The sequence below is a fragment of the Oryzias latipes genome, chromosome 14 (assembly GCF_002234675.1).
Source record: "Oryzias latipes chromosome 14, ASM223467v1".
Taxonomy (NCBI): Eukaryota; Metazoa; Chordata; class Actinopteri; order Beloniformes; family Adrianichthyidae; genus Oryzias; species Oryzias latipes.
The window spans coordinates 2,135,165-2,147,162 of NC_019872.2; positions in this window are offsets into that span (position 1 = coordinate 2,135,165).

Sequence of the window (11,998 nt, forward strand, 5' to 3'; positions counted from 1 at the left end):
CGCTTACCCAGTCCATATGTGTTTTGTGGGTTTGGAGAAGGCGTTCGACCGCGTCCCCCGTGGTATCCTGTGGGGGGTGCTCTGGGAGTATGGGGTCCGGGGAGCCTTACTGAGGGCTGTTCCGTCTCTGTATGACCGGAGAAGGAGCTTGGTTCGCATAGCCGGCAGTAAGTCAAACCTGTTCCTGGTTCACGTTGGACTCCGGCAGGGCTGCCCTTTATCACCGTTTTATGTTTTATGGACAGAATTTCTAGACACAGCCAGGGGCCGGAGGGGATCTGGTTTGGGGACCACAGGATTTCCTCTCTGTTTTTTGCAGATGATGTTGTCCTGTTGGCTTCATCAGGCCAGGACCTCCAGCGTGCATTGGGGCGGTTTGCGGCGGTGTGTGAAGCGGCTGGGATGAGGGTCAGCACCGCTAAATCCGAGGCCATGGTTCTTGACCGGAGAAAGGTAGCTTGCCATCTCTCGGTGGGTGGGGTGTCCCTGCCCCAGGTGGAGGAGTTTAAATATCTGGGGGTCTTGTTCACGAGTGAGGGAAGACCGGAGCGTGAGATTGACAGGCGGATCGGAGCGGCGTCCGTAGTTATGCGGTCGCTCTATCGGTCCGTTGTGGTGAAGAGAGACCTGAGCCGAAAAGCAAAGCTCTCAATTTACCGGTCGATCTTCGTTCCAATACTCACCTATGGTCATGAGCTATGGATCATGACCGAAAGAACGAGGTCCCGAATACATGCGGCTGAAATGAGCTTCCTCCGTAGGGTGGCGGGGCTCTCCCTTAGAGATAGGGTGAGAAGCTTGGTCACTCGCGGAGAGCTCGGAGTAGAACCGCTTCTCCTCCACATCGAAAGGAGCCAGTTGGGGTGGCTCGGGCATCTAGTCTGGATGCCTCCTGGACGCCTCCCTGGAGAGGTGTTCCAGGCATGTCCCACTGGGCGGAGGCCCAGGGGAAGACCCAGGACAAGCTGGAGAGACTATGTCTCTCGGCTGGCCTGGGAACGCCTCAGGGTCCCCCCAGAGGAGCTGGAGGAAGTGGCTGGGGCGAAGGAAGTCTGGGCATCTCTGCTCAGTCTGTTGCCCCCGCGACCCGGTACCGGACAAGCGGAGGAAGATGGATGAAAACATAACCTGGTGCGCCACCATGACATGCCCTCCACAGCCACCATCACAACGGTTTGTTCTGACACATTTTGTCACGGTGGTAGGGTGGCTTGAGAGCCGGTAGGACCCAGACGCAGAGGCGGAGGCATGAGGATCAGGGACTAGGGGTTTTAATAAACAAAAACCAAACACCAAGCGCTGCAGAGCAGGATTTCTGAACAAACAAAACTTACTTGACGTGGCAAGGAACATGAAACATGGACCGTGGCAAGAGACAGCGTGGCAAGAGACAGCATGACAAGACTAATGAACCAGCACAGGAGGAAGGCAAAGACATGACTTAAATACAGACAGGGCAGACAAGACACAGGTGAACACGATCAGGGCAGATGGGGACCAAAGGAAGTAAAACTCAAGAAAACAGACAAGACAGGAGAACTTTCAAAATAAAACAGGAAACAGAAACAAACAAGACAGAACAAGGACGAAAAACAAGACAACAAACCCAAACCATGACACATTTCTGCAAAAATGTCCCCATCATTTTTTGTTTGTGTTCAATGTCATAAGTGTGTTCCACATCTCACATCTATTCCTCCAGGTCTGTTTTCTAAGGCCTTCCTTTGGGGCCTGCTCTCTTTTCAGGGGTCTATTACTTCTTTACGCTGGCATTTTGCCATATATATATATATATATATATATATATATATATATATATATATATATATATATATATATATATATATATATATATATATATATATATATATATATATATATATATAAAAATATATATAAAAATATATATATATATTTTTTTTTAACTCGTCCTGTCCAGTGGCTGAGCAAGCAAATCAGAGCTCTCTTGTGTTAGACTGATGTTACTGTTACAACAGTGGTTTATGGATCTTCAAACACACAAGGTATATTTGAATAAACCCCTTTTGTATTTGAGGCTAAATTTTAGCCTTTTGTATGTTTTTTTCGTGGGCCTGATGGTAAAAAAGGATAGAAAAGGGATGTTAGAGATGGGGGATAAGGACACAATATGAAAATAAAAATAAAGTAAAACAGGAGTGTCACCGTGTGTAACAGTCTCTCTGTCAAACAGAATGCCTTTCACTGATGAGGAGAACAAATCTCACAAAAACTTGATTAAACATAAGAAGGCAGTCACAGAGATGGGAACATTTATTCAGTGAACATTAAAATATAGTGTAGTAAGAATACTTTCATACAAAATGTTCCCAAAAATGTAGGTGAGGTAACTGCTACACCCATCAGAAAAGCTAACTTTTTATTTAATCACATAACGGTTGTGTCCGAGTCGCCCATGTGAGAGAGCATCAGTGATCAGGAGGAGTTCTCCTTACAGGTCCTCCTCGTGTTTCACAGCAGTCATGGATGCTCTAAAAGAAGATTTGTCATCCTCCACGGTTTTCAGGGGGCCCGTGTACCCCGTCCTGAAGAAGAGGACAATTGTTCACCATCACATTGCGTAATGGGGCAGGAAGTGCAGGTTCTGACATGACCTGTGCTGTGCAGGGAGAGCCTCCCGCTCTCCAGAATGTGCTGTCCGTCAGGACGGCTGCCCACTTGAACCGAAACAATGGTGTGCTTCGTCACTGCTGATGGGATATCCTGATTTATGTTATCTGAGCATATCCATCAAGTGGATCTTTATTTAGAAACGAGGAGGAGGAGGGCCCTGCCCCCCTGTGCCGCTCAGGTCCAGATCAAGCTGTGCAGACACGTCAACTTGTTTGTTTGGTGGAATGGCGGGATCATTCTCAGGCTCGTGGAGCCTTGAGGAAGCTGACTGTTGTAAAGGCAGAGCTTTATCTAAAGTAAACGTTCGCTCAGTCGTAAAGCTTTTGTCTTAAAGGTTTTTTTTTAAACTTGCGTAATGCATCATAATGAATTCCTTTAGAGTTGATTAATCTGATTTGTGCTGTAAGTTATTTTGACTGGGCGGATATAAATATTTTCTCAGGTCTGTTCTGGCCTGATGCCACTCACAGTGTAAACATCCCAACCTGTGGTGGTATTTATTTTCCTTTGTTTAAAATATTGTGACGTCTCCATAATAGTGAGAAGAAAACAGGAGGAGACTTTGTTGGTCCTGATTGTCTGTATTTATGTGAGCACATCCTTCGGCCTCACAGACAATGACCTCACTGCAGCATCCTCACCTGTCAGGCAGAGCGAGGCAAAGCCACGGCTGACCTTTGACCTGCAGACTGTCGGCCTCCTCTGTGTCATCCGTCACAAGGCCTTGTAGTTATCTAAGAGCTCCAGTCTGTCATCAGTGTGAAAGCCAAGAAGTCTGGCACAAGATGGAGCTCTGAAATGAGTCAAAGTGTTGCTGCAGTGAGGCTTTACCTGCCTCCCCATGAATGACGCAGACACGTGCAGGCTCTGCCATCACTGTCTCCGTTAAGGTTTGAGCAATAACAGGACTACCGGCTGCATCTGGTGTTTGTTGTTTTTTTCAGTACTCCCAAAACGGAATTTTAAGAAAGTAAAAAGTCGTTTTTTGCAGAAAAAAAATGTCGTATTTTCTGTCTTACAAGAAAAATGATCTTTTCACAAAAGTTTGTCAATCTTAGTTTGAGAAAACATATGTTAGTGAATATTTTATTAGAACAAGAATTATTGGTAATATCACTTTTCTTACCTCATTGGCAGATTTTGTACATGCTCATTATTTTTTTTTTTTACAAATGCAAAAAATGTTTGACGTATTTAGGGGACCTGTTTTTTTAAGCCAATGCTTATCTCAAAAATGTGCTTTTATATTTATTGAACTTGTTTTCTCCAACCTTCTTTCTTAGTTGAAACTACATTTTTTTCCAGATCTTTTTAATATTAAAATATCTTTCTCACTAACAGAAATGCTGTTACTGAGGTTCTTTTGTTTGTGTTATTTGGTGGAGAACAGTGTCCCTGAACAAAGCTACGAATGAAGCTGGATTCACTTCAAAGCTTGTCATAAATCAGGGAGTCTTTGCCTGTCCAGGAGTCTTCTGAAACTAAAAGGCTGGGTCTAAATTTGCTGCCAGGTTTGTGTTGTAACAGTGCACACATTCTAAAAGCCCTGTGTGCTCAATGAGTGTGTTTGGTTTTAATACTGTTTTATATTTATGTCAGATTCAAGTTAAAGACTAACCACTATATAGAACACAGAGCAGTTTTTCTGCATTTCAACTGAAGAAAATGTGTATTTTTGAACAGAAGCATTGTCACAGCAAACAGCCTCTCAGGTTTACCTTCTGCAGTGGGATGACTGTTTTTAGAAAATGTGTTTGCAGGGTTCACAAAAGGGAAATGGTTTCAGCCTGGAAGAGAATTATCTGCCTTGTGCAGCATTTGTTTTCAGCATCTTCTGAACAGTTAACCATCTAAATAGCCCAAAGTCTGAGAATTGGCTTTGGTCAGTCGTCAGGTAACCCTTCAGAAGAAACCGTCATTTGTTGGCACGCAGGGCTTCAACCTTTTGTGATGAGAAAGGACCAACCTATTTAAAAACATTTTTTAATCAAATAATGATTTAATTATACAGATATTCTTCTTCTTGTGGGACAGTGCTCCTTTCTGTGCCCCTCCTGAAATATCTGGGAAAAAAGGCAAACCACCAAAAGTAGCCAAAGACGGCTAATGACAGAACACAAAGAGGGGAAACATCTTCCAGGGTTCTGCATCTGTGAGGAAAGTCTGCAGGGCCCCCCAAAATGTAAATCATCAGAGGAGCAACTGTGAAGCTTTTCAGTTTGATGCTCTCACTGATGTGGAATTTTTGCCAAGCAAAGCCGTGAGATTTCAGCCCATTCATTAGGGAAGCATCAGAACATTCAGTGACAGATGAAAATATCCAGAAATGTTTCCTGATGACTGCATGTTTGTGCCTGTTGGGGTTTCGTCTGAACAATGGCGGAAAAGCTAAAAACCACCCAGAGTTTCAGAAGCCTCCCCCGCTTTGTTCTGCTGGGAGCTTCCATACCTGCCAGCAACATGTCTGTTTAACTGCTAACAAGAAATTTATTGACTCGGGCTATTTGCAAGAACGGAAACTACTTTGCATCGCAAGGATTGAGTCTAGAGCAAAACAATGGTTCACTCATGAAATATAGCGGCCGGGTCTCACCTTTGGCTCCCTGCGCTTTCTCCCCCAGCTTATTTACGTAAGCAAGTTGTGTCCCGAACCCCATCAGGAAGAGGTGTTGCAGGAAGCCCAGATCTGACTGAGGAGTCAGAGTAAACTCACAACATTAGACCCCAAAAGGCTGTTTATCTGATCTCAGGGGGAGGTGAATGAAAGGGTAAACACAAGTGTGACCTGTGCCCCAGAATCCCCAGGGAACCCAAATTCTCTTGGCTATATTGGAGGTGGGTTGTTTTAAATGTTCTTTGCAGTACGTCTGCAGGCACTGAACTGTTTTCAGTGTTCCTTCAGCACTGAGAGTGCCTTACGCTTCACTGAGACGAAAAAACCAAACAGCACTTTTACCAGAGAAGCAGAATGACCATCAGAGTGAAACTCAACCCAGTAGTCAGGACACCTGAGAAAGTCCTCACCTGACATATAGAACATTTTCAAGATAAAAAGAGAAAACCATTGAGGAAATCTTATTTCACAACATTAAAACTTCTGCTACTTATTTGCATGAATCTGCAACGAAAAAAGTTAAATCATTGTTTTCTGTGGTTTTCTGAAGGCAAGAGGGAAATCTGAGGATGATTGAATCCGGAATGTGTTTACCTTTCACTGTGACATCCACGGCAACCATCCATGCAGCACGTTTGTCGTTTCAGATGAAACATTCTGCTTGGAGGTCCTTACATCCTGATGAGACAGAAGGCAGCTGTGGCCCCAAACTGTGAGAAACATTTCAGATGATGCAGAGCTAACGTCAGGATTTCATGACATCATTGTGCTCACTGTTGTTGAATGAAGGCCTGGTTCCATGCAGATCTGAGAACTGCCTCACAGCTCAGAACAGGCCAGCAGGGGGGGTTCTCAATATTGTGGTTGTATTTTATAGCAAACAGGGCAGTTTAGTTGTACACGTTTTGAATAAATGTGCTGTAGACATAAAGTGGCTGGAATGATTGATGGAGACGTATGCAGATAATCCTCTGATGTGACTTCTATAGGAAGCAGGAGAGAAGCAGGAGGACGCATGACTCTAACTCAGGTCATTTTGATTTGAACCATTTATTCCCAACCAGAAAGACTGTAAAAGAAATCTTAACTGTATTAGATTTTAATTTTGTTATCTGGAAAGACAATAAAATTGATTCAATTAGAAAAAATCTGATATTATGTTCAAACTGTTGCCCAGAACTTCTCTGGTGTTTTTACAACTTTTTGAGTTATTTTCTCAACCATTTTTTTTAAACTTCTAATAGTAATGTGAAGTAGCACTGCTCTTACTAGTGTACCTTCTTTGGCTGCTCTATCAGCTAAAATGGATGACAGAGGATGCAGTTGTCCAGTGGAGTATAGCCAGTCTTGTGCTATGGCATAGTACACCACCCTGAACACGCTCGATCTCGTCCTATTTTAAAAAGGGTTGGGCCTGGTTAGTACTTGGATGGGAGACCACCTGGGAATACCAGGTGCTGTAGGTTGGGCTGCATGGTGGAGGTTAGCATGCATGGTTAGTGCTCTTGCCTCACAGCAGGAAGGCCCGGGTTCATACCCCAGCTGGGAACCTTCTCCCTGGGGCCTGCGTGCTCTCCGCCTGTTTGTGTGAGAGATTTTTCCAGGAACTCCAGCTTCCTCCCACATTTCCAAAAACATGCTTCGTGGGGAAATTGATGTGTGAAGGTGATGGGTGAGTGAAGGTGGCTGGCAGGCAGCCTTCACCCTGCAGTGGCCAGGTTGGGCCCAGCAGCCCTGTGGGATAAAGCAGGTTAAGAAAAAGGATGGATGGATAGATGGCACTATGGAGTGTAGGTAGAACAATGGAATTTTCCCTTTTTGTGTGTGTGATTTTAAATACTTGAGCTAATTTGAGGTTTTGACTGGCCATCACCATGCCTATCTTCGGCCTTGCAGTGGAGCCTGTTTCCAGAATGAGTTGAGTTTAGAACTGAACAGCCAGCACCCTCTGTCACGATCCTTTCCTCAACCATTTTCCAGATGTTTTACACAGATGCCTGCACGTCACAGCCTTTCTTCTAAGAGGGATAACTAATTTTTCAACTTGCATGGGTTTATTGGGAACAACAGGTGGGCAAATGTCCTCCTCTACCGGCTCCTCTTTGCCATTACATGAACCAGAAATAAAAACAAATGATGATCAAGTTTCCAGGACTGGAACCGCACAAATCATCAGACTTTGCTGCACGTAACATTATTGTGACATTATATAAGTTGACAGGTCAGAGTAAATGGAAGTGAATAAAGCAGCTGCTTCAGACAACAAAGCTGCTCAAACGTTTCATCTGTGTCTTTTTGGTCTTTAACAAAAAAGACGGTTGACTTTTATCAATATTTTTTATTTGAAAAAGAAGAAAATTTCAATTTGTTTTTGAGCAGTAATCAAGGACAAACTGCAAACTCCATATGATTAATTACAGGATTTACATGATGACCTTCTGAATATTTGACATCAGTTCCTTTGTTGTATGTAATTTTATTGTTCTATTATTGTTTTATTATTCTGTATTTATTTAAAAAAGGATGGAGTGTGGAGAAAGTATCAATAAATAAGTCTGAGTGAGTTTGAAATGGTCAGTGTTGAAGTTAAAGCAGGTTAGTTAGTAAGTTTGTGAATATAGGTATCATTGTATAAGTATAGTATTCTGATATTGCAGTAGTATTTGTGGTTGTAGTAGTTGTTGTATCTGTGTGTGGATTCTCATTCTTCCGGGTTGATTCCATTACAGTCGTGGGTGAAAAAAAAGTTTTCTTTTGGAAATATGACCCAAGTTCAGTTGACAGATATTTGACCCACTACTTTAATACGAGAGCGCCCTCTTCTGGCCGCATCAAGTACACAAGAAATTAACCAAACTGTACGACATTGATGATAACTACGTTTTAGTTTGGTATGTTCAGTTATTTGATTGCCTGCTCTCTTCAGAAAAATTTGTTATTTCAAAAAACATTAAGAAAAGATTAAAAAGGAGTCAAGTCAGAAAAAGAGCAGCTCAAATTGTCCTCAAGCAGAGGAAAAACTCAATGTTTTCTTCATTGTATTTTGCATTTGCAGGATGATTTGTCATTATTCTGACTGCATAAGCAATAAGAAAAAGGGGATTTAACTTTATCCAAATTGAAAGGGTAAATTGTTTTACACGTTAATGGGAACTGTTGGTGAGTTGATTCAAATTTGATGAGAATTCCTAAGGATTGTTTTTTTTTATCCTGTTCAATATGTAGCCATCAAGTTTAGTTTGGTCTTGAGAAACATACTGCCTTTGTTTTCTTCAAGGTAAAGAAGCATGTGCATGTTTGAGCCACAAAGTCCAACCCTCTTCAACCGCGTTTGGTCTGAGTTCAGAGGAGGAAAGACTTGTGGTAAGGCTGAAAGCTTCAGACCCTGTAGACCTGGAAAAGACCGTCTCTGTGAAGGTTTTTGGTTTCTGCTGACACCTCCCTCACAGGCGCAGGAAGGAAGGCCAGAGCACCATCAGCTCCAGAAAGAGTAGCACCCCCTGACCTTTGTACTGCTAGACCCCTCTTCCCATGTTTACTGTGAGAAATGCAAAGTGCATCTTTCCCTGAACAAGACCTGAAAGTGTTCCAAAGTTTTCCTTTATAAAAAGTAAAAAGGTTGAGGATAAAATGAGTCTTTTGGATAAATCATGGCAGATGTAGAAGAAAAGAGACAAAAATTTAAAAAAATAACCACGAGAGGATTAGGGGACTTATTCTGTTAAAGTATTTGGAAGAAGCGACACTCAGCTAAACACAGACTACAGCAAATACCTTTACATGTGTCCTCCTGTCCAGTGCTGTTCTCCACACCAGCAGGGGATCTTCAGTTCCACCAGCAGTCAAGAACAAGGCCAACAAGCCGTGAGAAGAAACCACTACAAAGAAACCAGGAAGAAAGAAGACAGCAGGAACACAGCGAAGGTAAAAGAGGAAGCAGATGCAGTCAGACCTCAGCTGTAGCTCCATCCTTCCAGAGACAAAGTCTGGGATCTGCTGTCAGACCAACAATGACTACCAAATGACGGTATCCGGCTCCAACACGCCAATGTCCGTATTGCAGGAAAATGGCGACTGAATTGACTTCATTCAGTTGGAGCTAGAAGTAAACCACTTTCTTTGGGTGACGTCACACTCACTCAGTTCAGTTCTCTCAATGGTTTCTCCCAAAACAATCAGAATGAAAACAAGTCTTTTCTGCCGCCAACATAACAAAGCCTTTGGTCCGGATGGAACACAGACTGTTCTGCTGAAAATGTGCAGATGCTGCTGTTGGCCGGCAGCAGGAGGGGGATCCGGTGTTTTTATGAAAAACAACACAGATTCTGATACAAGACAGAATGATGTCTGAACCTTCCTGCTCACCCCCTTCAAAGGAAACCAACATTAAATATTTGTAAATCATTGTAACAGCAACACTGGAGTCAAGATCAACGCAATCTAAGTCTTCAGAAAACTGAAAGGAGCAAACATCCTCAAACTGGGATTTGAACCACAGCTGCACTTTTACTGCTGAAGCTGATCAGTTTTCCAAAAAATTACCACTGAAAATCTCTCTGGATATTGTACAGAGTCCACATTATGCCCATTTATTTACAGTTTATTAGATTACAGCTGAAGTTGTGCAGGCAGTGTGTTGCCATGACAACACCAGAAGCAGGTTTGTTCAAGTTCATTGAATTCACTTCCATCCTGGTTGCGAAGGAAATGTCCAAACCCCATATGTCCCCTCGAAACAGGCAGGCTGACTGATGACAGATTTCTGCAGATGTGGATTACAGACCGAGGACGGTTGGACGGTTATGGGACACTCCTGAGTTTGAAATGTTTCTATGGTTACGCTATTTTTTCAAAGGATGCCTTCACATTTGTCCACACGTGGTTCTATAGATTTTTTTAAATAGTTCTGTTGAGCAAAAGATAATGTCTGAATACTGTTTGTTAGTTGTTAAGACATTTGTATTTCCTATTGCATTTGTCAATTTTCAGATTATTTCAGTAATCAGGTCTTTCCAGAATTAGATGACATTTGAGCTTCAAAGCTGATGAAAAGTGAGCCTTCACTTTCCTGATTGTCTGCAACATATTCATCAAAAACACATAACAAACTGTCAAAGGCTTGATTAGCTCAGCTGACAGAGCAATGTTGTAAAAAGATGAAATCCAGAAGAGAGCAGGTCGCTTTGCTCGACTCAATCTTTTGGAAAACTGTTTGATGTCGTCTAGTGGATCATGTGTTTCTCTGCTGGACTCAACTTCTACCTTTTGCTCCAGAGGGGCAGCAAAACAGTCTACCAGCTATACTTTACTAACTTACCCTCTTACTCATTTAATCACTTATTAGGGTGATGGGGGGGGGGGTGGTCATTTGGCAGTGGTCCCCCACCCATGATTGCCGTGTGGAAATGGGCCCCTCCCCTCTAGGTTTTCATTTCACCTTAGACATGTAGGACCCTTGGTGGGGGGGGGGGGGGTTGCTTGGACATCACTGCCAGCAAGCAGCAGATGTCCTCTCAGCGCCCTTCCCGCCAATTTTAACTGCACCTTTAGGACACCCCCCCTTTACCCCTGAAAAATATGCACTCCAGGACACACACATACATTTCACAAGGAAGGTGGGACCTTGGACCATCTACCCCCCTACCCCATCCCTGGTTGGGGGTTCTGGCCCTTTGGCAACGGCAGCCGTGTCCCTTGGGTGCTGACTTCCTGGGCCCGGCAGCCCTCTCTCCACACAGGTAGAAGGATCCCTGAACTCTCTGGAAAGACCAAGAGCCGAGGATCACATCACATCTGAGCCTGGGAATGTCCGTGTCCCTGTGGGGGGGTTCTGGTCCTTGCCCTCGAGCGCTGGCCTTCTGCAAAATTCCAACTGTGGGTTAGCCTGGTCGGGCCATGTTTACAACACTCCTTATGGACCCCCACCACTATTAAGCATCTTCCTCCTGGGCAGGGGTGGCTGGCCCCTGCCTCGCGCTCTCCTGGACCAGCGGCTGGGTGGGTGGATGCCTGGAGACCCTGGTTCGTGCCTGGGGCTGAGGTGGGGGGATGCTCACAGGGGATGCTACTAGGTGGTGGTGGGGTGCTCGTCTGGGGCGAGGGGGGGCTGTCCTGGGCCGGGGGCCCCGCATTAGGCCCTCCCGGCGCGGCAGGGGGGCTGCTCTTCTGGTTGGCCTGGGTGGTGGATGTGATCGCCCGGGGGACGGTTGTTCTCTATCTGCTACCGTGTGTGTGTTGGGGTTTCTGGGTCCCGCTCCTTCTGTGGAGGGGGTCCTGGTGTGGGGATGACTGGGCATTCTCCCTCCTTCTTTTTAAATTCCATCATCCATTTTAGAAGAACATGAGCACATGTGTTAGCTCACATGAGCTAGTTTACCTAAATTACAAAAGAGGTTTATTCAAATATACACCAAGTGTGTCTGAAGATTTATATCCCCTGTTGTATAAATAAAATATGTCCAACACAAGAGGCCTTCAGCTCTCATCTGTTTGCTCAGCTGTTGGACAGGACAAGAAAAAAGTAAAATGTAAGTATTAATATTTCAGTTAAAAATGACGTCAGTAACCATAACTATCTCTTCTCTGATTGTTGCTGTTGTAGAGACAAAATGCAGACGCAGAAAAGACAGGAGGCGCTGTGACGTCTGTCTAAGGGTCGGTGCCGGTGGGCTGACGGGGCTCCGACACGCCCCCCCCCCCCCCCCCCCCCACCGACAGGGATCGCTGCTGCCC